This window comes from Pezoporus occidentalis, unplaced genomic scaffold (genome assembly GCF_034315485.1).
Source record: "Pezoporus occidentalis ecotype Australia unplaced genomic scaffold, CSIRO_AGI_Poc_V1 ctg2, whole genome shotgun sequence".
Classification (NCBI taxonomy): domain Eukaryota; kingdom Metazoa; phylum Chordata; class Aves; order Psittaciformes; family Psittacidae; genus Pezoporus; species Pezoporus occidentalis.
Genome location: NW_026913855.1, coordinates 21,772,039 through 21,798,830, shown reverse-complemented (window position 1 = coordinate 21,798,830; position 26,792 = coordinate 21,772,039). Strand labels below are relative to the sequence as shown.

At 42.4% G+C, this 26,792-nt stretch overlaps 1 protein-coding gene across 3 annotated transcripts in view; it reads right to left on the bottom strand.

The window, feature by feature from the left end:
* LOC134163382 (microtubule-associated protein 4-like) overlaps positions 1–26,792 on the bottom strand; it is a 69,876-nt gene that overhangs the window by 29,494 nt on the left and 13,590 nt on the right. The window contains exons 2-3 of one of the 3 annotated variants that reach the window (XM_062618209.1): positions 18,542–18,677; positions 8,055–8,108 (exon numbers count right to left, since the gene is read on the bottom strand). The exons of 1 other annotated variant lie outside the window; for it this stretch is intronic. The gene's annotated coding sequence lies outside the window, so the exon portion shown is untranslated. The remainder of the gene's footprint in view (positions 1–8,054; positions 8,109–18,541; positions 18,678–26,792) is intronic. One more of the 3 variants, XM_062618210.1, reaches the window with a different exon arrangement.

Here is a 26,792-nt window from a genome sequence, read left to right as displayed (position 1 = left end):
AAATTATTCAGTCCCTTTGGGCAATTTTACTACTATTAACCACTCAACAAGATGGGGTAAGATCATCCAAGTTAGACTGCTCCATTATGAGTTGTACCATTTCCAAGTTGATAAAAAGTCACAGTAATAAACTTGCCTTAAGTTACAGCAGCATAGATGCTCTGCCAGAGCAGCTCTGCTGCAAGTACAAGAATAACTTTCCTATAAGCCCCAGCAGGGATTAGGGACTCTAGAAGGTGGGGATTAATGGACTTGGCTGGCCTTCAAAAAAGCCGCATGGAAGATGAGTTCATAGATAAAAACTGTGAGGGACTTTCAAGTCCCCTGCTCTGCAAAGGCCTATAAGCATTGAAATAAGAGACCTAAAAAAACTGCTATGTCATCTCCAAAAATCAGAAATGCCTATCCATGGAAAATAAAGGAGTCTGCCCACCTTTTGCACAGACTTGTAAGTTTTAGCTCTAAAATGACTTATTCCTTAACAACTTAAAAAGGCAGCTCCCCCAGAGCCATCCTTGTCTGCTTTTCAGGCTGCTTCACAGAAGACAAGATTTTCTGTGCTGCTCACCAGGAGAGGCAGTACCAAATAAGGAGAGTTTCATTAATCATGAGGGGAAGAGTCTCCTGTTTTCACTTGGCAGAGGACAGAGGGAAAGACACTCAAGAGTGGGGGCAGGGTATAAAAACTCTGCTGTTAGCAAAGCACTTTCTTTCTGTGTTGCATATTGACTGCTAAGCCACAAACCAAACAGGCAAGGCAAGCAGCTGTTCCTCTCAGCTGCTTTCCTTTAATAGCACATGCCTCAGAAAGAAAAGCAGCTTCCACCTCCCCAGGAGCAAAACCCAGAAAATAATGGCTTTCTGGCTTTCGCTGAAGAGTCCCCTCTCTTGGGAAGAAGGACAGGGTGGCACATTCCTAGTATCTGCCAATAACTCTCATTTTCATTAGGAATTTTGTACCTCCTCATTCTTCTCCCCACAAGAGCATCTCACTGCTATGGCCTGGAAAAGACAACTAATGAATGCACTTAAAAAGGGAGAAGATTCACTACAGAAGTTGACTTCATTCACTTAGTCGTTCACTTAGTCCTCCTGTCAGCTCCTCTAAATCCATCCTACTTCACATTTGATTTGTGTACGTGGCTCCCAGAATAATGGATCTTGTGTTTATGTGAGAATTTTGGCTTTACTTTCTAAGGTGATTTCTTCTGTTACTGTTACTGTACAGTATGAACACTGGGACTACAAACCAGGAGATGAGGAAGAGCTCAAGTCATGCTGTGAGGAAAGTTTTTCGGAGATCTAAGTCCAGTTGAATTATGGTTGCAATACCGCTGTACAGGTCACCAATGCCTTCATGGTATCAAACGTTTTCCCTTATACACCTCTGACAGGATATGAAGGAAAGAGCACAAAGGACAGATGCTGAAATTAAGTTGGTCAAAAGAAGCTGTCATTGAAGAGTAAAATAAGAAGCCATTAAATAGTATTTAACATGTTACATCCATATTGTATCTCATGCATACAAGAAATTTGTTGTAGCTAGCTGAGAAAATTCCAGGTTAAATTTTTTGTATAGCAGCAGGAACAATTCAAGCTTGTGGAAATGGGTTGGCAGAAAGGGGCAAGACCTCCTTCAGCAACTCTGCCCCCTCATTTCACAAGGTTTATCAGGAAGGACAAATGAAGTCATAAATGGCACTGGAAAGATTTTTGCAAGTAGACCTCCTAAAGGGCAGTTTTGTGGCTTCTCCTACTCAGATACATGATCCGATGCTCACAAGAAAGCCTGGAAACTTCCATCATCAGCTGCAAGCAAATGGACTCTCTAAAGAAGCACCCCAAGACCAACATGCTAGCCAGCGTTAACCAAAAAGCAAGATAATATTTGAGCAAGGAGCATAAAACATCACAGGTTGCAGAAGGCAGCTACTGCAGACACAACTATGCTGATCCTCTGGCTGCAGCCAGGTAGGCACATCACTGCTTGCAGGAACTCGGTTTACATACAAACTTTACTCCTTTACCTAGATAAATAATTCTAGTTGTGTTTGTGACTATATTAGAGTAGCTACTTTAAATTAAAATAAGCACCTCTCTTGACAACATAATTATATAGCATAAGAACCTGTTGATCAGGACACAGAACTAGTAGCTTCAAAATGAGAAAGTTGACTAACAAACTATTTTCGTCAATGACAACTCACCATCATCTTGATGTTTCAGCACCAGATGAGTGGAACAACAAACCTGTCAATGCTTTTCCAAGTAGATTTGCAAAGAGCAAACAATACTTTAAAGTTTTCCACTAGTGGAAGGTCAAAAAACTTTCAAAGAAAGAAACAAACCACACTTTCATACTAAGAAATGAGTTTTAGCTACATGCAAATTTTGCAAGATCTTAGCTATAAGCAAGTAAATTGGTTTATGGAGTCAGCAGTTGCCTTGGAGAATTATGCCCCCCCCCTCAGGATTTCAAGAGCTGACAAACATGCCTCAAAAGTGAGCCTGGACACAGAACAGACACACTTGAACTAGTAGAGAAGTGGGGGTTTGCCATTTTGAAAACCTCAAAGCATTATGGAAGCAGACATTTAAAAAAGGAGAAGAAAATGCTCTGTTAGTGCCCAGCCAAGGTTTCAGAGCATTGGCCAGAGCAGAACTCAGCAACCATGCAGGCAAACTAGTTTGGGGTGAATGGGCCCATTTACCAAGCATAAGCAGCTGTCCTGGGTTCAACTGTAACAGTTACTTTTCTCCTTCCTAGTAGCTGGTGCAGTGCTGTGTTTTGGCTTTAGCCTGAGAACAATACTGATAACACAGCAATGTTTGTTGTTGCCAAGTAGTGCTTACTTTAAAGTCAAGGACTTTTCAGTCTCTCATGTTCTGCCAGTGAGGAGAGGCACAAGAAGCCAGGAAGAAGCAGAGACAGGACACCTGACCCAAACTAGCCAAAGGAGTATTCCATACCACAGCATGTCATTGTTGGTATACTTGTAAGTAGGGAAATCTGTGCCTACACACAAGTAAGAAAAAAAAATAAAGTTTAAAAAATAATTAATCAGAAGTCCTTTAAAATCAAGGTAGAAGCATACAACTTTTAAACTGCTGAACACACTTGGGCACCTCTTCAAGCAGAATTGAGGCGTTTGGCTACAATAGCTCATAAAAGGATTTGCTAGAAGCTAGGAAGTAAATACTGCCTGCTGTGATCCAAGAGGCATTCCTATGTGGTAATATAACAGCTTCAAAACAAAAGGTAGAAGGATAATTTAGCTTCAGAATCGTATGCAAAGAGGAGAAAGGCCCAGTGAGTCACCATAAGCCTTCCAGAGGACACAGCACACTTTTCTGAGGGACCACTGAATACAAGGCACATTCCTGTGTTTCATTACCAGTGCTAATGCACCACAGGCCTGCAGAGCGGAGACCTTCTCCCTCTGCAAGGGGATTACTTGCAAGATACCATTTATCTCAGCATCCATTCCTGCTGTGCAAAAGCACAAGCCACATGCAGGCCCACTAGAGGCAATGTTACCAGATGTCTACAAAACTCCCAGCACCTCCCATGCTACCAAGAGGCATAAAAGGATAAAAATACAGTGAAGTGCTCAGAAATTTGCTCAATAGCACATTAAAAGGTATTTAAGCTCTAGGCCAAGGCCCAAAAGGGAACACTGCTAGACCAGAAGGTAAGCAAGTATGTTCACATCTCCTTCATAAGGGTATTTATCAGATTCTTGAATTATAAGAACAGTACATTCTGAAAGCAAAGTCATCCCAGACTGACAAACTCAACAGCAAGGAAAGCTAAAGGTTACATGCCAGACCCTTCTGCTTCCTCTAGACTTGTAGCTTATCCCTTTTAGCCAGAGAAGGATGCCAGCTCAGCCCTTAAGCTGCTGCTGTCATTTCTTACCAGCACGCCATTTTAATTCTCTCAAAGCAGGGAAACACTGCTGCTCTCACGTGATGTTTATTCTTAGAGAGGATACCAGGGATTTTTATTTAGCCAACTTCAGTCATGCAGTTGGCCAAGTGCCATAAGAGCATCATGGAACTCCTCAGTTCTGAAAAGGGAGCAGCATTAGTGCAGTATATACAGATTAATAGCATTAAAAGTGTCAGGTTATGCAAGGTAGACCTGGGTAATTGGAGATAACTAACCCTCCCCAGAATGTTGTTACTGCCAAAGTTCATGACAGACTTTGTAAAAAAACACGACAGCCCTAGTCCGAGATCCATTTAACCACTTACACCCTTCATACTGCTGAACCTAATTCTTCCTGAGCTACTCAAAAGAACAAACTCTACCCCTTCCATCTTCCCATTACCTTGAGCTGGTTTCAGTGACAAAATTCTTGCCTGCCTAAGAAAGCTACCAGCACCAGCTACTAGTGACCCAGCTGGAGCAAGCAGAATCACATTTAGGAAACAACTCTCACAAATAACTTCAAACTTAATTCTGGGCAAAACACTGCTCCTATTTTTTAGTTTCTGTTCTAAGAAACATGCTCAAATGCTGCCAGCAGATGAATGCAGACTTAGTTCAGCTAGAATGGTGCCTGTATGGCTTCTCTGGTTAGGTGGAGGAAAACAAGATGCCCCGTTAGACAACTCTTACATCAGGCTGGAGCACAGGAAAATGCCAAGAGCAGCTTCAGCAAGAGGCCTCATGTTAATTTTCAGTCTCTAGGAAGGTATGTGAGAGCAGTTGCTTCTCTTTGCTCATACCCTTTGGGTTTAAAATCTGATGGGGTGGCAACGGGGGAAAGAATGCTCATTTCTGAAATGAATTAATGCAGAGGAATAGCTTCCACCTTCCAAAATGTATGCAGGAAGCCAGCAGAGGAGGAAGGGAGTAGCTACTGCAGTTCAACCACTATTGTATTTACATTTCCGTGCTCTTGATAACAAATACATTCAACGATGCCTGAAAAACAAGGCACTGGTTAGAAAACAAAAGCTGAGCTTTCACGAAAGAAAGAGCAATAAAAATCTCAGGTCTCCCCGCAATGTTATCAGCTACAGTCTATGAGTTTCTTTAAAGAGTGATTCACTTCCTTACTGCAGATACAGCCGCAACATCCAGTATTACAGTATTGCGCCCTCTGACACACTCAGTTTGCCTTCCAAGGGGAGAAGGATAAGGGACCAAGTAAATCATTGTGTAGTGTAATACTGAAAAAAACCCCACCTTTTTAAATTTAATTAGAGGATCTGCCCACATCACTTTAAGGAAGTAAAACCATCAGTAATAAAGTGACATGGTAGCATTGCCTTCTTCCCACAGGTGTTCTCGTACTTCAAGGGCTACATCTCAGCCCTGTTCTTGGCATTCTCACCCTCGAAGGTCAGCCCATACTTTCTCAGCTCCCTTTTAGAAGGGTGGGTGATAATGAACCAATCCCTCCTCCAGCAAACTGCTAAATCCTCTCAAGGACAAGCAATCACTCTTGGTTAGCTAAAGCACAGAGGCAGAGAAAGCCCTCTTATCTGCTCTCCTTGTGCGAGCAGAATTTTCTGTAGGCAGAACGCTGCTGCAGGAGGGGAGCAGGGAGTCACCCAACAAGTAGTAGCTGCTTGCTGCTACCACTATTAATAACAGCAGCAGCCCCAATCTAGGTCACTTTTGATCAATAAAGGGATCCTAAAGATATGGGTTTGTACATGCTTCTTCCCCATTAGAGCAGTTATAAAAAAAAATATAAATTAATCCAGCAGGTAGTGTTTTTAGAAGTACCTTCTCCCCACCTACACACATGTACCCAATACAATAACCAAATTAAGCTCTCAGTGGCACAAGTCATATTCAGTATTTGTTATTTAAGCAAGCAGGTATGACCAAACATGCAACTGTGCTTGGTTGAAAGAGCTCATAACAAAATAAGCAGGAAGAACCCACTTATTTCAGACTAACAAGCCAAGATGAACAGGTTTTGTAAAGAACCCAAGATACTCCTCAACCAGGTCATCCAACAAGAACCAACTAGCTAACACCAGATTCACACAAACACTTCCTCCTTCCTGCCTGCTCTCCCAGGCTGCTCCAAAGGATGTTGGGGAGGAAGTTTCTTCATTCATCTAAGCAGTCAATGACCGTGGATTAAATGTTCCCGGATAAGTTACTTCAGGAAGCATTTTTAGCTGCTGAATACAGTCTGTGGGAAACACCTGCTTGCTTCCATGTCCTAAAACCATGGAACAACAAATGTTGAGAAGTACAACTATATGTAACCCTGGGACTCCAGGAGGTGGCTAACACTGTAACCCTCATTTTTGTACAATGGGGAAAAGAAAGCAGGAAAATCATAGCATACCAAACTCACCCCCTTAGACAACTTGGGAGTTAACAACACAACAAGTAAACTGAAGCCTGAGATTAATTCCAGACATCAAAGGAGTCCAGCAGACATTAAGATCACACTGGTCAAAGCTAAGTGAAGTGGAAAGTGAAAATAGTTCCAGACTGGACCATGCAGGAAGGGCAATGTAGTGCTTCTACACTTCTGTGGCATCTTCTCTGCTCAGCTGCGCACAGCACTCATTGCCTGCACTGAGTCCACCTCCCATGACCTCTTTAGCTCCATCCAGGCCAGGGTGAAAAGCACCCAAGGCATTCTGGGCACCTCCCCTCCCTCCATCCAGCCCAGAGGGAGATAAGCCATCTTATCTGGCTTTTGTTCAAACAGCTTTTAGAGAAGGACTTAAGATGTATTGGCAGGCAGCCACAGGATGCAGTACAACCAACCAGTGGTGCAGCTGCCCCTGGTTCCAGTCACACCCTGAATGGACACACAAGAGCATCAGCCTGACTGAAAAGCCAGGCCTTTGCACTTATCAGTGCCATCTCTGGCTCCAGCCAGTTAAGGAGACTAAGAAAAAGACATTTTAGAAACAACTTTAGCCCATACCCAGAACAAAGTTTTAAGAGACACACAAGGCTACTGTCACTTTAAGATATTTTTAGTAAATCACAGTGGATGCAGGTGGTGATGTTAAAACAAGCTGTCATTCAACTGCATCCAGATGACTCTTCTGCATTCTTTACAGCCAGGTTATCACTGGATGGTACCGGCAGCCTGACATTAACAGCTTAGACATTTTTGCCCAAGTTCGTGCTCTGCGTTTCATTGGTTTACGTTCCAGACTACCTTAAGGTTAAGGCAGCACAAAATATTAGTTAGTAAACAAGATAATACTGCTTCTTGAAGAAATAGGCAGCACTTGAGAACAATCAATCACTGCCAAGATGATCAAACTGTAACACAGAAGACACCTGGATCCTTCAATCCATACCAAACACCATGAAGAAATTTAATTCCTTCATTAAAACATGTTATAGACTCCACTGAAAGTGTAGACTCCACTGAAAGTGTAGCTTTAGGGTGCCTTCCACAAAGGGTAGCTAGGACAAGAAACTTGGATGACCTGCTGCTCCAAATTCCTAACAAATCAACTCAGACTTGTTTTTTTCTTAGCCTAGTGTGCCCATTTTAATCTTCTGTAGTCCTCTTACACTGATAGAAAGATCTGAATGCCCAAGTTAAAGAAGTTATCTGCCCTTAGACGCAGAAAAAGTAAGAAAAGAAGGTCCAGCTGGCCAAAAAGGGCATCCCTTGAGTCACACACCAGCCTGCTTGCTTGAACAGAGCCAGGGAATGTTAGAAACTTTAATAAATACCCAAAAAGGAATGATGCAAAAGAATAGAAAGTAGAGTGTTTAACATAAGATTTTAACATAAAAGAATGGAAAGGTAGGTGCATTTCAGGCAAGTTTGTTCTGCAGGAGTCACAGAACTCCCTGTACAATGCCTTTTAAAGACATGCAGACTCTCCCAGCATCCATTTAACACCCCAGTTGTCACAGCCAGGCATGCCTGCTCTGCCAAGCCTTGCTACTGAACTTCTGTCAGAGATTCTGACATTTCAGAACTCTAGATGGGACCTGTATTTTCCACAACAGAAGTAGTTTTAGTGTGTGAAGATAGCTGCATCAAACCTTTGCTTTAATTAAAGATTTAGTGTTGTGTCATTGGAAAAACAGTTCATACCTCAAGAGCGGGTGCTCCCTTTCTCAGGTCCTCTGCTCCACAGAAACTGCTTATCTGCAAAATACAATGCATTCACAATTAAGAGGAAGCCATATGATTGTGGAGTACCTGGATGTAAGCTAATGGGGGATGGCTAGGACATGATTTGCGTTACTCAAAATTAACTAAAACTTGAGAAGTTTTGCTGCAGTCCCACTACAGTCACCTAAGCAGCTTTCTTTAATGTTCCCTCCTCAACAGGAATACTACTTAGCTATTTCACATCAACACTTGCTCAAGCTATTAAGAATATACTATGAAAATTGCAAGCAACTTTTCTCTCATTATATATCTTAATAGGTTTTTACAAACACACCATTAAAGCTGAAGTAATCCAAGATGATTAGCACATCCCCCCACTGAGCAGTAGTTCAGGTGCTCATACAATGGCTTCAAAGCAGTCCAGTCACAGCTGGGCCACCTGCAACAGCCACACTGGACTCAACATGCTGATTTTTATCTGCCTGGAGATGAACAAAGCTAAAGAGGCACCAGGAACATCTGTGGCCCAATCATCAGTTATTACTGTGTAGAGCCACTGTGCACGACACTCTGAAGGCTTTGACATGGCAGAACTGTCATGTTTTAGCCTGAGATAAGCAAGAAAGCGAAGATGATGCATTTTTTCTTTTTCTTTGAGGTTGTACCAACTCCACACAATTTTCTGTACTTCCAAATGTCAGACTGGACTCTTTTGCAAAGTTTTTAAACACACTCACAAGGCAAAACCTACAGGTATTGCTAGACGCAATACTCAACTAGAAAAGCATATGCTGTATTCTCTTATGGATTAATGATACTTGGATTAATATTTTAAGCAGATCCAGATATTGGAAAAAGAAAGAATTCAGGAGCTGTATGTCAGTTGCCAACATCAGACTATTTTCTGCACATTTGCCATGATTTCAGTGAAAGTATACACACCAGCTGTACCAGAGAACTATCTCCTCATCTACTGGGTGTGGTGCCCCAAACTTTTCTACACAGTATTTTACACTTTGTTCATGTTTCTTTATTGTGAAACAAGCACATCTAAAAAACCAGAAATCTATCAAAGTAATATTCCTTCTACTCTCCATGCAGCTCTCCACAGAAAAGAATATACACTAAGCCACAGAGTCAGTTAAGTATTTCAACCTCCATGGAGAAACAACCATGGATGAACTTGATCTTCATCCCAGCAAGTAATCAAGCCAGTCTCACAAGAAAATATCACCTCCATACCTGCTCATTAATGCAGAATCATATAGAAACACTAATGCTTGTTCCTCTCCCTACAGATGCACATTTCATGTTACACAGAAGTAAAATGCCAGACCTTTCACTTAAATGAGAAAACAGCCCAATGAAAATATAATTATTTCAGCTTTAAGAAGTGGTAAATCACTCACGAGTAAAACCTTCTGAAAGAGTCCTGATCCTTCCAGAAGGGGTGGAGAGTTATTGCTCCTCTGTTTTATGAGGATGGCTTTAAACTGACAGAGGGGATATTTAGATTGGATCTAGGGAAGAAGTTCTTCCCTGTGCGGCTGGTGAGGCCCTGGCACAGGTTGCCCAGAGAAGCTGTGGCTGCCCCATCCCTGGCAGTGTTCAAGGCTAGGTTGGATTGGGCTTGGAGCGACCTGGTCTTAGTGGAAGGTGTCCCTGTCTGTGGCCGGGAGTTGGAACTGGATGAGCTTTAAAGCCCCTTCCAACCCAAACTGTTTCTAGGATTCTATGATTACTAAGTTAATTAAAGAATGGAGAAATAGCTTGTGCATGATTCAGATACACAAGCATTAAGGCTGAGCTCTTGCTTGTGTGGTAACACTAATGTTCCCCTTTCCCCTTTCTATAATAGCAGAAAGAAACTGCTATTACACATCATAAACCCACGTTTTCTTTTGCCACATCATTATCTGCAGTTTAGCCATCCTGTAATAAACTGGGGCATAAGGGTCCCTCTCCCCACCTACTTCCAACTGATGAACACTCAGATCACATCCAGAGGCATCAAGCCCTAAATGCACAGCCCAACAGTCTGCTCCATTTAAGTTCATCCCACATATGTTGCTGTGATCCACCCACTTATTTGTGGCAGAACATTCAAGAAACTGAAAAGCATTAGCTCCTTTTTTAATGCTGGGCAGTGCTACTCCTTCTCAACATGGGTAGCACTGTATCAACCATGGTTCTAATAGCAGTGAAGTAAAATCTACTGCAGTTTCTTGGTCTGGGCAGAAACACTTCTTTCTTCAGTAAACCTTGCATCTCTAGTTGCTTTTTAAATAAACCTTGAAAGAAAGAATTCCAATACTACCAAGGTGGTCTTAACTACCCACAGTTGTAAAGACTGCTTTTTAACTTAAGTATGGGGTGTTCTTGACTGACAAGCAGAAATGCTAAATCTTACTTTCCCCAAACTGACAGATTCGCTAAGATTGCAGGTGTGGCTGCAAAGGCTTTTTTTATATGCTAGGTCTTACAGGAGACTGGGATAGATCTCAGCTTGTTCTCTCACATAATAAATTGAGGAGGAGACTGACCTGTTATAGAAGCATTGGTGGATAGCTGGAAAAGGTGTCATCTATCACCTGGCCAGCAAATACTGACTCATGTGTTCCATTATTAGCCATAGTTGTTTTCCAGTTTGGAGAAATATTCCCGAGAACCATCTTAACATTAAGAGAGTCTGTTTATACATTGCAATCCCAATTCCAAGTTCGCAACTTCATTTCCCCCCAACACTTAAGTTTTCCACTTAAACTTGAGAAGAAACTTCTTCTCAGTGAGGGTGACAGAACACTGGAACAGGCTGCCCAGGGGGGTTGTGGAGTCTCCTTCCCTGGAGACATTCAAAACCCGCCTGGACACATTCCTGTGTAACACTATCTAGGTGTTCCTGCTCCGGCAGGGGGATTGGACTAGATGATCTTTCAAGGTCCCTTCCAATCTCTAGCATACTGTGATACTGTGAACACAATCTGTATGCGAGTGATGCTGAAAACCAGCACAGAGAAGCAGCAGTCTGATTTCGTTTACATCCCCTCACCACACCCACTCGGCATTTTATCTTGCCTGAGCTATCAGAAAACAGGTAGTGCCTGGTATGCATACTGTCCCATCGTGTTTGCTATCCCTATAATATCCAGTTCCACATCCTGCACCAGTCGTTCTTGTTCCTCAGCTCTTCTGGTTCCCAAGCTCCTTTTACTTTTAGCAATAAGCATTTCAATGGCTCCACTAACTCCATCCAGTTTCCTACACAGATTTCCTCCCCTGAATTACCTGTATCCAATGAATACACTAAACTACCTTCTGCTTACAACCCAGTCTCTTACCATCTATTTCTTTCTCACCAGAGAATTCACCAAATGCGCCCCCCATCTATAATAAAACAGATTCTGAGGAGTCCCACAAGCATACACATATTTCAGGGCAAACATTAAAAATTTATTTCTGCTTTTTAGAAATAAATTTTTAAAGTTTCTTACTACTTTAAGCATCAAGTACTTGTCTCACGGTTTCCAGCGGGAGCCCTTTTGACAATGAAGTGAAGTACCACCTCTCCTTGGTCAATGAGAAAGGCATGCAACTTACCTTGGGAAAGCACCCAGAAAGGATGCTTAACAGAAGCAAGGAAGTGATTCTTTATACCCCCCCCTCACAAAATCACTCCAATTAGACAGTCTCTAGTTCCAATAATTTAGTACTTTCTGTATAAGCAGTGCTTGTCTCAATCTGGTTTATGTTGCTGCCAAAGACAATGGTGGCAGAGCAAACCTCCAGTTACAGTCTGTATTATCCCCCTTACCCAGCTCAATCAAATAGATTTCAGTGCAATGAAGTTTACAACAAAGAATGTGACATTCCTCATACCAGATGCCTTTATAGGCTCCCTCAGTTTCTCTAAACAAGTGACACTTTCTGTTTTCTTATACCCAAATTCAGACTGTTTCCCATATCCTGCAAGAGAAAGCTAAAAGCTTCCTGTTGTCTCTCACCCTTCACACTTTGCTTCCCAATCTCTGAACAGCTTCCTTTAAAAAGTCCCCATCTTAAATATGCATGGTACATGAAGATCACTTGATATGAAAAGCTATGAAGGGTGGCACAGATTGCAGCTACAGCATTCCTCATGCAAAGCAGTGTCACGTTGTCAAATACCACGGGTTCAAACGCAGTCTTATATGCGTGGTGGCTGTGAAACCCGGACATGAAGGCATCTCAGATTTTCATCCCAGTCCTCTCCTAGAGGAATAATGCTAGCAGCAACTTAACTGCAACTGCCCAACACAAGGAAAACTGTCTTTATAGATGTAAGCCCCTATGTTGTCTCCTTGGTCATACCTGAATTCACCAATTTATCCAAGAATATAGGATGGACTTTCTTCCTTCATGGGTACCACTGCCAAGTTGTCAATGACTTTTTGTTCAGCATCACATTCCTGTTTGCACACTCGCATGTGGCATCTCAGATAAAGCTGACTGTATTTGAAAGATTCTACTTTTAGATTTGGTTTGAGGCTTTTAAGTAGCGCTTCTCCTAAGACAGGTTGTAAGTGCTGAGGTTAGACTAATAAATTAAAGAGTCTTCAAAACACAAGAAGTAGTTTCACTGAACTCCAAGAGTGAATAATCTTCTATGGAAACATTCATGAACAGCAAGTTAGACTTTAATGGTAGTCATGCAACTCTTACTTGTACTAACAGACCATACTTCCCAACTGCAGGTAGCACATGGAAGAATAAAGGTCTTAAATTTTAAAGCAAGCAGATACTCTATAATAATATCCACATTTAATGCTTATTAAAGGGGACAGGCTTTAAAAAATCGTCGTCAATAGCAATTCAAGTTGACAAAGTCAAAAACTCATGAGGTTCATACAATCAGACAGTAAATAAGCAGCTGCCCAAGTGTAGCTGTTTTTACAGCACCACAGATTTTCATATGTCAAGAGTGATTTGACTAAAGAAACAACATGCAATGATTCTAGAAAGTTGGGAGAATGACTCATAGATTGCCAAATCACCAGTGTCAAGGACCAACCAAGGACCTTCCACAACAATCCTGAAAGGCTGGACAGGGCAGGAAATGCTCATTAAGAGGTGAGCTCCAGCAGCCAGCTGTCTTTGGTTAGTCAGTGCACAACCAGGGAGGGTGGAACAGAGCATTCAACTTCACTACAAAACAGAATACACAGGACAAGAGGCTGAAAACACCTAGAGAAGGCTGAGATTAAATATTTTGACAGAAGCGATCTCTGAATCATTTTATAGATCTTTCAAATGTATCTAAATGGAAAACAACAACCTTAACACTCAAACATCCACAAAAAGAAAAGCACCACCAAAAACCAACGCAGAGAAAGCCCTTGGTAAGAAACAACAAAGCACATTCCTTTTCAGTACAAGCTTGATAAAAGCGACTTAAGCAAGACCAAAGTATCTCTTTTCACAGTTGAAGAGCTCTTCTGCTAACAAGACTGAATTACTAAAATTACCTCTCACTGTTGCAGTCCCAACAGCACCTCTAGCTTCCTGTGTGGTTGAGTGGGCTTGGTGAAAGCAGTTCTCTTTTGCATTCAGAACATGCAATTTTAAGGAGAATGGTAGTTTCTGACCAGTTCCTTCCATAAACACTGATGCATAAGAGAAAAAACTGTCTTGCACATTCAAGTTTAATCCTTTTCTGAAATATTTATTTTGGAACATTTCATTGTACAGTAAATATTCAGCCAAATTACATCTAAAAATAAAGTTAAGAATTCAGGAATTCTTCCTACTGTTATACCTAATCAATACAGATCCACAGTGACTTCTGTCATATGCTTTATCTGTCAAAGCACATGCCCACACCTACATTTGGACAGTGTCATTCAACAACCTGCCATATTTTTGGGAAGCACAGACTGGAGATATACATATTTAATGATTTGAGATGTTACTGAGAATGATAACGTACAGATTCAGTTGCATGCACATGATAAAAAGGAGCAGTAAGAACCTGAGTCAAGTCTTGAGCTATAACTGGAGAGTGTTCTTATTTCAGTCCAACTCTATGCAACTGAAGCTCCTCTAGTGGCCATTTTGCCTTAGCTGGGGCTGAACACTAATATCACTTGATGAGGACAAAGACAAAAAGAAGCTTTCATTATTCGAATTTCACTTGTCCTCTAATGAAAGGCTGCTAAACTGATTATGCTTCCTGCAGTCAGGAGCACAAAGGCTATCTCCCTACTAGGAAGCTCAATGGCACAGTTAACTTAAACATGCCCAGGAAAGGGCTGCATTCCCACTTAAAGACTGACTTTTTAAACCAGGGTGGTTACACGCAAATGGCTTGAGAACAATCCTGGTCCATGTCAGCTCTTGAATAGCATTTACCAGTCTCCAGGAGAGTACTTCTGCCCTAGGCCAAAGACTGCAACAGGAAATACTCTGCAAACAAAAAGCCCAAATACTGTATTCCAGCACTACCAGATGTCACTAAGTATCATGTAATTCACTAACACAGGTACAGCTAGAGACGCCAGACTGAAGTTTTACTTAGTAAGTTCTTTTGATATTCACGTCACCCCAGTTTCCTGGAAACTTCAGCAGTCCAGCTCACCCTTATCTACCACTGCAAATGACCATACCACCAAGAAAGTCTCACCAGCCCATGACTGTGAGAAACAGGGTTGTTTGCAAAGCTTTTTTAAAAAGAATATTATTTTTGCTAGTCTTTAAGTTTTTTATAAAGTCTCTCTGCTCTAGATTGTTCTTTTTATGCAAGCTGAGTATCCAGCACATCTGGTTTTGACAGGTTATCATTAGGAAGCTAGCAAAGACAACCAGCAACTCTCCACGTGTTCTGTTCTCCTCAGTGGTTTTCCTCTATCCCTTTACAGCATAAGCCACCTATACACAACACCTTCAGCTAAAAGATAGGGCTATGTCCAACCCAGCTCCCTTTTCACTGACACTGATGAAATTCTTATATTTTAAGAAGTTGTTTAAGAAACAGCTGGCAGTGCTCTCTTCACCAGTGACAGATGATTCCCTCATTCTTTATACAGCAGATGTTGTTTCATTAGCAGCATTTCTCAGCTGTGGAAACTCTTGCTATCACTTTGCAAAGGAACCTCTGAGCTCCATCCTATTCAAGCCATAGTTAATAATGCTTCATTTTTGCCCCATGAAGGCAGCTAGCTACTATTTCCAGATGCAGGTGAACGAGGGTAAGGAAAGAACAGAAGACTTCAGCCTGCAAGTTATAAAAAGCACTGAGGTCCCATGTCCAGCAAACAAGGCTGAAATGGGTTTATCTGTCCCCAAGCCATTCAACATGTCCTTCTCTTTACTGATTTTACTCACACTAGACTCTTTTAGAGCAGCATTAGAGAACTCCCTGTTTTCCCACACCAAATCTGTCAAGTCGTGATGTGGCTCAAAAACACAGCCATTTGTTTCCCTTCCACTTCCACAGATGACAGACTCTCACTATGCAGGTCAGAGAGTCAACGGAGTGGTCAGTGATGCTACGCACATTTAAAAGTACAATGGGAATATCTATCAAACATACCCAGCTGTCAGTGCACCCCTGAATGAAGAACACCATAATCTCAATTGGACTATGAAATGTTTTCTTTCCTTGACTTTGGAAAAGGAAAACCAAGAAGGAAGTTACAGGTGCCAACAGCAACTTTACTAAATTAGACCAAAGTAAAGAATGTCATCTGCAGTGTCAGCTGATATACGAGCATGGGCAAACAAGGGAGAGTTTGGATTTCCCATTTCTTTGGGACCTTGCAGGCTTCCTCAGCAATGACACACTCTCATGGCAACAGCCTTAAAGCAAAACACTATTGGAGAATTCTGAACTGTCTCCAACATTTTACTATTGTAAGAAAGCATGAAAATTTGTGACACTTATGTTTCAAGGTCAACACCTGTAAACTTTCATAATTTAAGTGCTAGACTTGTCCATTACTATCTCGTCACCAACACACAAATTTGCTACAGAGGTCCTCATCTTCCTCGTGTATCACCACTCCTCCAGGAACAAGCACAGTACAGAGAGGATTATCCTGTTAGTACATATGGATAGAAGCAATGAGGACATGGAGAGCGCAGCACAGCCGCAGGTAATTTTTCATGGATACTGGTAATTGACTTCACTGAGCACTTAAGCATTTGGCACATCTTAAAAAACACCTATTAAGCCACTATAATTTTTCTATTAAAAGGATTCAACACAGAGAACAGCAGGTGCTCTTTAAATTGAGGTTTACTCGGTGCTTGTGAATGGATTGTTTCACAGGGACTTGAGGACTCAAGTGTGGCAGTACTACTGACCTGTGCTGCTTCACCTGAGTTCATGGAACTGTCCCAGTCTTGACCTAGAAGTACCTTTAAGACAAGAGATTTCCTACTTATTTAATATTTGGATTTTCAGTTTGGAAACTTAGAATCATAGAATCCTAGAGTGGTTTGGACTGGAAGGGACCTTAAAGCTCACCCAGTTCCAAACCCCTGCCACCTTCCACTAGACCAGGTTGCTTCAAGCCCCATCCAACCCAGCCTTGAACATTGCCAGGGATGGGGCAGCCACAGCTCCTCTGGGCAACCTGTGCCAGGGCCTCACCACCCTCACAGGGAAGAAGTTCTTCCTCAGATCTCATCTAAATCTCCCCTCTGTCAGTTTAAGGCCCTTCCCCCTTGTCCTGTCCCTTCCTGCCCTTGTCAAAAGCCCCTCTCCAGCTTTCTTGTTGGCCCCTTTAGGCACTGGAAGCTGCTTTGAGGCCTTCCCGGAGCCTTCTCTTCTCCAGATTGAAGAAGTCCAGCTCTCTCAGCCTGTCTCCAGAGGGGAGGTGCTCCAGCCCCCAGAGCATCTGCTTGGCCTCCTCTGGACTCACTCCGACAGCTCCAAATCCTTCTTATGCTGGGGCTCCAGAGCTGGATGCATGACTGCAGGGAGGGGTCTCACCAGGGCACAGGGATGAATTCTGTCCTTGACTTGCTATGAATGTGAATGACTGAATGCCACAGAATGGCAGAAAGGAGCAAGAGTGAAGCAGGGGAACCAGAGGAATAAACAAAACATACCAGTACATAATGTTGCTACTTAAGTGCTAGAAATCAGCATGCTTTCCTACTTGCTTTTTGTGGAATCCACTCCAGATGCTGCTTTACAGGAAATTCTATCTTCCTTCACCTGGTATCTATTCCCTTTGCACACATGAGCTTCACAGATTCGTTTCCAGTGTCTTGTGTCTCTTACTGAAATTGGAGACAGGGTTGAGCAGAATGGCTCTAACGGGTATGAACAACAGGACTGGTGTCAGAACAGCCAGATAAGACCTAATTAGAAATACCTAACACTCCTCATTAGTCACAGGTGAACAAAAGCATTCCAAGGGTAAGTCAGAGGCATGCTATTTGTTAAAACAGATGAAAAAAGGAAAACATTTCCTCTATGTGCAAGTATACCTATAATTCAAAAGGGTAGATGTAAATGATAATTCCCCTTGTCTCCAACACTTAAGTTTAGCCCATGCCAAAATGCGATAGATTATAAACATGACACAACATTATTTTGCTTTTACATTTTCCATATCAATTTCAGTACTGTTGTTTAGCCAATGATAGAATCACAGACTGGTTTGGGTTGGAAGGGACCTTAAAGACCATCCAGTTCCAACCCCCTGCCACAGGCAGAGACACCTTCCACTAGACCCGGTTGTTCCAAGCCCCATCCAGCCTGGCCTTGAACACTGCCAGGGATGGGGCAGCCACAGCTTCTCTGGGCAACCTGTGCCAGAGCCTCACCACCCTCACAGGGAAGAGCTTCTTCCTAATACGCACCAAAGATGCATTATCATCTCTGATTAGACAGAGGCAATGCAACTTTTTAATTTTTTTTACTCATGCCAGACAGCAATGAAACTAACACAACAAGGAACACATTCAAAATAAATAAAATCAGTCATCTTTATTTTCCACTGCATAAAGCTAGCACGTTTAGAGTCTCTGCTTCACCAACAGATTTCCCTCTGCATTCTCAAGAACCAAAACATTAACATGGATCAGAAGGAGGAAGGCAAGATAAGCACTTAAACCCAGTGCACAGATGCACGGTCATTGCTACTGAAGTATGAGGAATCAAGTGAGCTTTCCTAGTTGCTTTTCTGGAATCCACTACTACTAAACCAACTGCTGCTTTGCACATCTGTAGGACAATCTTCACCCATTCCCACAGTGGAGAGGACCAGCTGAGAGGAAGCAATGCTCATTCTGTGACAGCACAACTGCAGAGATAGATGACCTTTCTGAGTACAAGGTTAAAACTGTTCAGGGCTTAAGTGACCCACTATATTTGCCAGCTGAGTATTTCCAATCTTGCTATTTTAAAGTCTGAATTGCACAATGAAGAATTACAGATCCTCACTGTAGTTCTATAGCATGTGAAAACATACATCACTCACCTTTAAGGAGAGCAGTAAAACAACCCTTGCAGGGGTTTTTTGTTCTTGGGTCAGGGTATTTTTCCCCTCTTCTTCAAACCTCAAAGCCTTTCCAGGAGTTACAGCTATTCAATAGCACAGAGACAATGTATTTTACCTAGTATAAAAATATTTGGAGAGACATCAATTTGACAGATGGACCACTTGGTGCATAAAGAAATGGCTGGATGGCCACATGCAAAGAGTTGTGGTCAATGGCTCAATGTCCAGTTGGAAAACAGTAACAAGTAGTGGGCAGAGAAGAGATTCAGAGCAGCCCTGCAGAGAAGGACTTGGGGGTGTTGCTCAGCAAGAAACTGAATATGAGCCAGCAGTGTGCACTCGCAGCCCAGAAAGCCAACTGCATCCTGGGCTGCATCAAGAGGAGCATGACCAGCAGGTCGAAGGAGGTGATTCTCTAACACTGCTCTTGTGAGACCTCACTTGGGAGTACTGTGTGCAGTTCTGGTGTCCTCAACATAAAAAGGACATGGAACTGTTGGAACAATTCCAGAGGAGGGCCACAAGGATGATCAGGGGGCTGGAGCACCTCCCATATGAAGACAGGCTGAGAAAGTTGGGGCTCTTCAGCCTGGAGAAGAGAAGGCTGTGTGGAGACCTCATAGCAGCCTAACAGTATCTGAAGGGGGCCTATAAGGATGCTGTGGAGGGACTCTTCATTAGGGACTGTAGTGACAGGACAAGGGGTAACAGGTTAAAACTTAAACAGGGGAAGTTTAGATTAGAGGAAGTTCTTTACTGAGGGTGGTGAGGCACTGGAATGGGTTGCCCAAGGGAGCTGTGAATGCTCCATCCCTGGCAGTGTTCAAGGCTGGGTTGGACAGAGCCTTGGAAGACATGGTTTAGTGCAGTGACCCTGACCATGGCAGGGGCATTGAGCCTAGATGATCTTAAGGTCCTTTCCAATCCTAACTATTCTATGATTCTATTTACTTCTAGACCTGAGGGCATCCTTCATCAGAAAAGTCAGTGATACTCAAAACCATTACAGACACAATGCAAAGTGTTATAATCAATTAAATGCAAGAGCATTCAGAACATGAGCAACCTCTTCACCACTCACAGAAGCAAGCACTCAGGCATTAAGAGGGAATAGGGGAAGAAAACAAACCTCCTATTATTTATCAAACAGCACCATTATTTAAGACTTCCAGTTAAAATCAGAACAACTAAGAGTGGATTTGTTCTGTAAGGTGTGTGAAAGTTATACCCATCCCTGATGAAAGGGAAGAAGGGGAGATAAAGGCCAGAACAGTGTAGCCAGATAGGGTTAATATCATTAACATTTAGTTATTTCCCCTTTAGCTTGTGGATCACATATCCAAAGTATCAAGTAGCCCATCTTACCCAAGCTTTGGGGGTTTTCCATAACTCTTAATACTTTGAGGTGGGGGGGGGGGGGGGGGGGGAATAGGAGTCCTGCCACAAAGGAAATACTGGGCTCTCGAAGAGCAGTCCTTGGGACTGAGACAGGGAAACACACCTTTTCCAAATCGACCCTTTTTGGTTAGTTGGTTTTCCGTTTTTACAGATGGGTTGAAAAAACAAGCAGTCAGAATAAGACTTAATGCCAGTTTGTGAATAGATTAAACGTGTTTTGAGCTGGAACATGTTCACATAATCTCTATCAAAACTATGACTTTTATGGTTTTTAAAACACAGTGGTACTCCTTCGCAAAATCAAGACAAAAGTGACTGGCCTGGAAATTACCTGATAAATCCTTCAGATGTTTATTTAAAATTTCAGAAGGGTAATTAAGGCTTCTAAAGAAAAAAAAGAAAAGAAAAAGAAAACAAAACTGTAACAAAAAACAACACTCATTCCCCATTATGCAACCACCTCCAAAACCAGATCTGTTCAACTCAGCGTGAAAAAGCAGGATGGAGTGTTAGGACCCAACAACAGATGATGACAGGTTACAACAAGGTGCAGACAGCTGTGTTAAACCAGAACAGATGAACAAATTGTTTCAAGATCTGAAACATGATACACATAACGGTGTATTTGACACAGACAAGCTCAAAAATAACACCCTGCAGAAGATGGCTGCAGAGCAGACCACCATGGTGCAAGACCAGTAATCCAACAGCCACTCTGCCCTGCACTAAGACACTACAATGCATTGTTAAAAAAAAACTTTAATTTGCTAAAAAGAAAAAATAAAAATAATCTATCAGTAGTTATGGTCATACCACACCCAGCCAGAAGTGTGGAGCATGAAAGACTCATGATCTTTTATTTGCAATTGCTATTCAATCACAGCAAATAGTGAGATGGAGAACTGCAGGGGAGAAAAAAGTGAGAAACTCAGCATCTTATATTCCTTCCCCTATTTTATTTTAGTGAAGGCAGAGGAGCAGTATTAGTTTGTGCTGTCACAACAGCGATACCCTAAACAAAGGGAGCCTGGTGGAACTGTTTGCTCATTACTCAGATTCTGTGCTTATCAAAGGAAGCAGTACCTGCTCTGAACATGCAGTAATATCAGCTTGTGTTGGAAGGGACCTTAAAGCTTATCTCATTCCAATCCTCCTTCCACTAGACCAGGCTGCTCCAAGCCCCATCCAACCTGCCTTGAACACTGCCAAGGATGGGGCAGCCACAGCTCCTCTGGGCAACCTGCGCCAGGGCCTCACCACCCTCACAAAGAAGAGCTTCTTCCTCAGATCTCAGCTAAATTTCTCCTCTGACAATTTAAAGCTATTCCCCCTTGTCCTGTCCCTCCCTGCCCTTGTCAAAAGCCCCTCTCCAGCTTTCCTGTGGCCCCTTTAGGGAATGGAAGCTGCTCTAAGGTCTTCACAGAGTTTTCTCCAGTCTGAACAAGCCCAGCTCTCTCAGCCTGTCTCCATAGCAGAGGTGCTCCAGCCCTCCTCTGGACTCACTCCAACAGCTCCACCTTCTTATTATGTAGGGGCCTCAGAGCTGGACACAGGACTGCAGAGGGGGTCTCACCAAAGCAGAGTAGAGAGGAAGAATCCCTTCCCTCGACTTGCTGTCATGCTGCTGTGATGCAGCCCATGATACAGTTGGCTGTCCGGGCTAAAAATAATTTTCCCATCCTGCTTTTAGTCTGAACTTAAAACTTATGAGCTCAGACTCATTGTGGGGGGGAGGGGGTGGAGGTGAAAAAAAAAAATCCGTTGATATGGCCATCCACAGGTTCACTTGTTTCCTGGCTGAGCCACAAAGTAAGGAGCTCTGCTATGGGCCACTACCAGGAGTGCACCAACCGGTCTGCCATCAGCGGTCACTCTACTTACCAGCTCCTGCTTAAACACACAAGCCTGGCTTCTGTAGAAGTTACTTATGAACTGGGCTTATTTGCATTTTGGAGTTGGGTTTTCTGATGAATTTTAAGCTCACTGGCAAGATCCAACAAATCTGTTTCATTGTCTGCAGGTGTGTGAACTGCAACTCTGCACGTACAAGCTCTACTCCCAAATACCATGTTCACCACTAATGAAGTGTAACCAGGAGGTAGGAATATGGTGAAACTGGCCTGTGCAAAACATCTGACAGCTACTCACAAAACACAGAACTGTATGAAGAACTCTGCTCCTCTGCCACCGAAGGTCTGGGGATTCCTAAATCAACAACATCTAGGTGAAACGCAGTCACTCCTGCTCCTAAATTCTTTCCTCTGAATCCTGCATTCGGATTTAGACACTGTTATGACTAAAATTACTAACTAAATTTTCCATAATTAAGACAGATTCCAAACAAAGGAAGTATAACACAGTCTCACATGCAATTCTATTTCTACAGTTCTCAGCATTTTATTAATTGAGGAAAATAGGATATCTACATTTGAGTTGCAGCAGACTCCAAACATTCTGGCTCCCCCTACACAGAGATACTGCATTTTAAACTGGAACCAGCATGTGAGTCTCAATGCATCCAAGGACAACAAATCACCGTATCAGTGTGAGAAACTGAAAGAACAAAAACAACAAGTGTTACAACTTCTAAGGTTTAAAGGTGACTTAGAATGCCTCAAACTCACTTTGTCTCTGGCACATCACCGAATTCTAACTCAGCAAGTAAGCCAGAGACAACTGTCAGCTCCCACAAGAATCACAGAAGCTTGAATAGCTGGGGTTTGTTCTTATGCAGGAAGTTTTTCCAATCAGCTGCTTATTTTAAAGCAATAGTTTTACAATTTTTAAATTGGAAATGGGTAGAAAGCACGTGACATTTCACTATGAACCACTTCTGGCAGATTGCACTATTAAACAAAATCCTATTGTTTCCAGAATTTCTTCTGAAAGTCAGGGATCTCATACCCAAACTCTGTTCATGCACACAGCAATGTGATGTGGGGAGAGGGAACAAGGTCCTCCTCTCAACAGTTTCATTGCCAAAGTCCAGAGAGCTTTGGCCATGGCAGCACAAATACACTGACAGCCAATACTTTGCAGTGAATGCACCAGGGTTTGCTCCGAGCTACAGAGTGGCTACAGGAGTCACTCAGCGTCTTTGATGTGCAAGTCTGCAACAAAGTTCATCTAAAGGGAACATCAGATAAAGGCTCTAACCCAGTGAAGAGAGATGCCTTCTTTTCTTACTCAGGCCAGACATTAATGCACTGCAAAATACAGCTGGGTGAATTTAATACAGAAGGCACATTGATTCACTGCACTAAGCTTTAAAAAAATAACTTAAAGCTATGAAGCTGGGGATCACTGTTCCAGCATTTTTAATTTAAATTTTTCATACAGACCTTAAAGTCACAGAATAGTTTGGGTTGGAAGAAAACTTAAAACTCATTCAGTTCTAACCCCCTGCCATGGGCAGGGACACCTTCCACTAGACCAGGTTGCTCCAAGCCCCATCCAACCTGGCCTTGAACACTGCCAGGGATGGGGCAGCCACAGCTTCGCTGGGCAACCTGTGCCAGGGCCTCACCACCCTCACAGGGAAGAACTTCTTCCTCAGATCTCGTCTATATCTCCCCTCTGCCAGCTTAAAGCCATTCCCCCTTGTCCTATCACTACTACATGCCAAATAAATGGGACTGCCAGAAAAATAACTACAGCAGATTCCCAAGAAGCAGTTCATGCTTAACACACCTTGAAGATTAGCTCTTGTTTGTAAACTGAAGTGCAAAGTTCTACAGACAGCATCTCCTACCTGCTGTGTACCACAGCTGCAGCCAAGCGCACCCTCAGCTCCCTACAGCGCGACCAAACAGATTACCCAGTGGTCAGGCGATGCAGCATACTTTTGTTTCAGCAAATAGTTAGAGCATTGCACAGTGACCAGTCGGTCACTAGGATGAGATCATTCCCAACAGCAAACTTTATCAAAAAGCTTTTTGTTACATGCTGTTGTATTTCAGAAAGTTAGCTTCATTTTAAGATTCATTAGTAAAGACTGTTTATAGAAGGGTTCGCTTTATTACTCAGAAAATATTCACTACCCCATTTTGTCTTCCTCCTTCATTTCTACCTCTTTAGAATGCTTGCAAGACATTTTTTTTACCCAAATTATTACAAACCTAAGGGGATGACTTCTGACAAGTATCAGAGGGGTTCAGGAGGGACTTTTCAGGGTTTAATCTTAATCTTTGAAAGAAGAAATACTTTGATTCTACAACATCATTTCAGTCAGGCTTTGCATCTTTGCACTTTTTCCTAAAGCGATTATATAATATTCTGAACCGCCCACACCTTGTCTCAGGTTGAAGAAAAAAATAAATAAATAAAGGAATACACCAGTATGTAAGGAGAAGGTTGCTACTGCTCAAAGCACCCTTGCTGGAGAATGAGCAGGGAAAACTAAAAATAGTGGCCATTGTACCATTCCCCTCCAATAAAATCCAAGTACCATTCTTGGGCTCACAAAGTTCAGCTCAGCAGAGTTAGACACACACTTTCAAGGTGTCAGTTCAACAAAGATTATGTAGCCTGCTCCAGTGCCCAATAGGCTCCAGACAGCCAAGTCCTCCACTGAAAGCTTCATTCAGCATTTGAAGTTCTGATTCATACCTGTGCAAGGGCACCAGCAACTGATTCAGCCTAATACCCAGTGTATTCTAAATCCAGAAGTTCAGCATCTTCACATGGGCCTTCAAAGAAGCTGATCCAAAGCATCTGGTGTGTCCCCGTTTTAAGTGAAGCAGGCTCCACACCTTGGGAGCTGGAGAGCCTGGTTCTACTTCCCCCTCAGCCTCAAGGCATTCAAACCCAACTACCCCTCTCTTGGAATGCACACTACCAATCAAACATTTGTCACAGATATTTCATGCACAGGGCACAACTTCTACATGTAAGATAAGCCCAAATGTGGGAGTTACAAACCCGAGAGACCAGCAAGACCATGTCTGTCTATCCCTCTCCTAACCAAGCATTCTAGGTTTTGACTTCTGTTTCAGGAACTGCTTCTCCATTTCATACAAGATAAAACCAGAAATAATCCTAAGGATGTAAGCCAGAACACCCATCTCCTGACACCAGAGCATCCTATTCTCTCTGCTGTTACTGAGCATGCCATTTTTTGAACCTCCTTCCAGATCTATCCCATTATTTTATTCCAGTCAAGCAAGAATTCTCATCTTGGCCACAAGAAACAAAAGAAAACTGTATGCAGAATTCAGACTTGCCATTGTAAAGCACACAGCTGAAATAAATAAAAATGCAGTGGCGTTTACTAATGGCTAGATCATAGAAATTAAGAACAAAAACTAGAAGTCATGTCGGTTTTAGGAATCAAAAGGACCTTTGCTTATGTTCTATGAAACAATCAATTCTGCAGATCCCTAGTGAGGCACAAGCTGTCTATTCTCACCTCACTCTTCAGGAGGGAACACAGACGCTTCAGAAAGTTTCACCCTGTGGATGGTTTGTTTCTTCTTTAATCCAAGCCTCTGCTGCCTGCAATTCATTTGCCCCTTCTGCAGCCTTTCAGCTTTAGCTACACAGAATGAATGAGTCAATTAATTAACTCGGAGTTTACATGAAGCAAACGTGAAAGCGAGAGACTGCCTTTAATCAGATCAGTCGGTGAGCATCAACATACTTGACTTTTCTTTAACTGAATTAGTACACTAACATAAGTAAAAACTAGCAAAGAAAGTATCATTCACAGGCAATCCTCAGACTAAAGAAACATATGATTTGAGTCAGTTCCATAAAATATAATTTACATCCATGTTTAGTGGATGAAAATGGTCTCCTCCGTATACAACACCCTTTCCATATTATGCTTCTGCAAAGAGTAATACAAAACATTTCATCTAGAACTTGTGTCCCCTGTACTTAGAAAGATCGAAAGACAAACTCTCAGAAGAGATAATCAGGGACACGGAAGCAATTAGTGTGACCTGCAAGCTGCAACTGTGAGGACAAAGGTAACAGTGGTGACCAAAAATTACCTTTTTTTTTATTTGGAGATACTGAGACTTTTAAGCCAGGTTATTTCCTTGACACCACCAGCACTTCCCTATTTACAGATTATTTACATTCTATGAAGGACAGGCATTTTTTGCTGCAGCAGGTCAGCTCTGGTAGTGCAGCTGAAGAGGCTCTGAAACACTTAAGCACCCCACAGGATCACACACACTTCAGGCATACACAGGCTGCAGCACAAACACTACTGCTCAGCACTGAAGGGTCCAGCACATGTAGTTAAAAGGAGACAACCCACACTTAACCCTCACCTGAGCATGGAGGGTGAGAAGAGGAACACAGGATAAAATGGAAAACATGCTGCTGCACAAATCCACAGAGATAAACCTTTTGCCCAACCTCTTGTAGTTCTTACATTTGGTTTTGGTTTCATATGCTGCAAAAGTGGAGAGAATAATTCTGTCTTGCTGAGTTACAAAAATATATCAAACTAATTAATAGTGACTTACTTCAATCCACTCCTCTGCTGTTTATGTGAAATTATTTGCTTCCATTTCCTATCCAATGCATTCAAATGTATTCCTCTGATCTAGCATTTTCCCCTACCCCAATCACAACAAAACCAACTTCAGGTTTGAATTTAAAGCATTAACAGGACTGCTGAAAGAATACTTTTTTAAAAAGTCCAGTATCAGTAAATGGGAAGTGCAGCTGTTGGAGGGGGGCTTTTTACAAGGGCAAGTGGGAATAGGACACAGGGAATAATGGCTATAAACTGACAGAGGGGAGATTTAGATGGGATCTGAGGAAGAAGTTCTTCCTGAGAGGAAGTGGTGGTGAGGCCCTGGCAGAGGTTGCCCAGGGA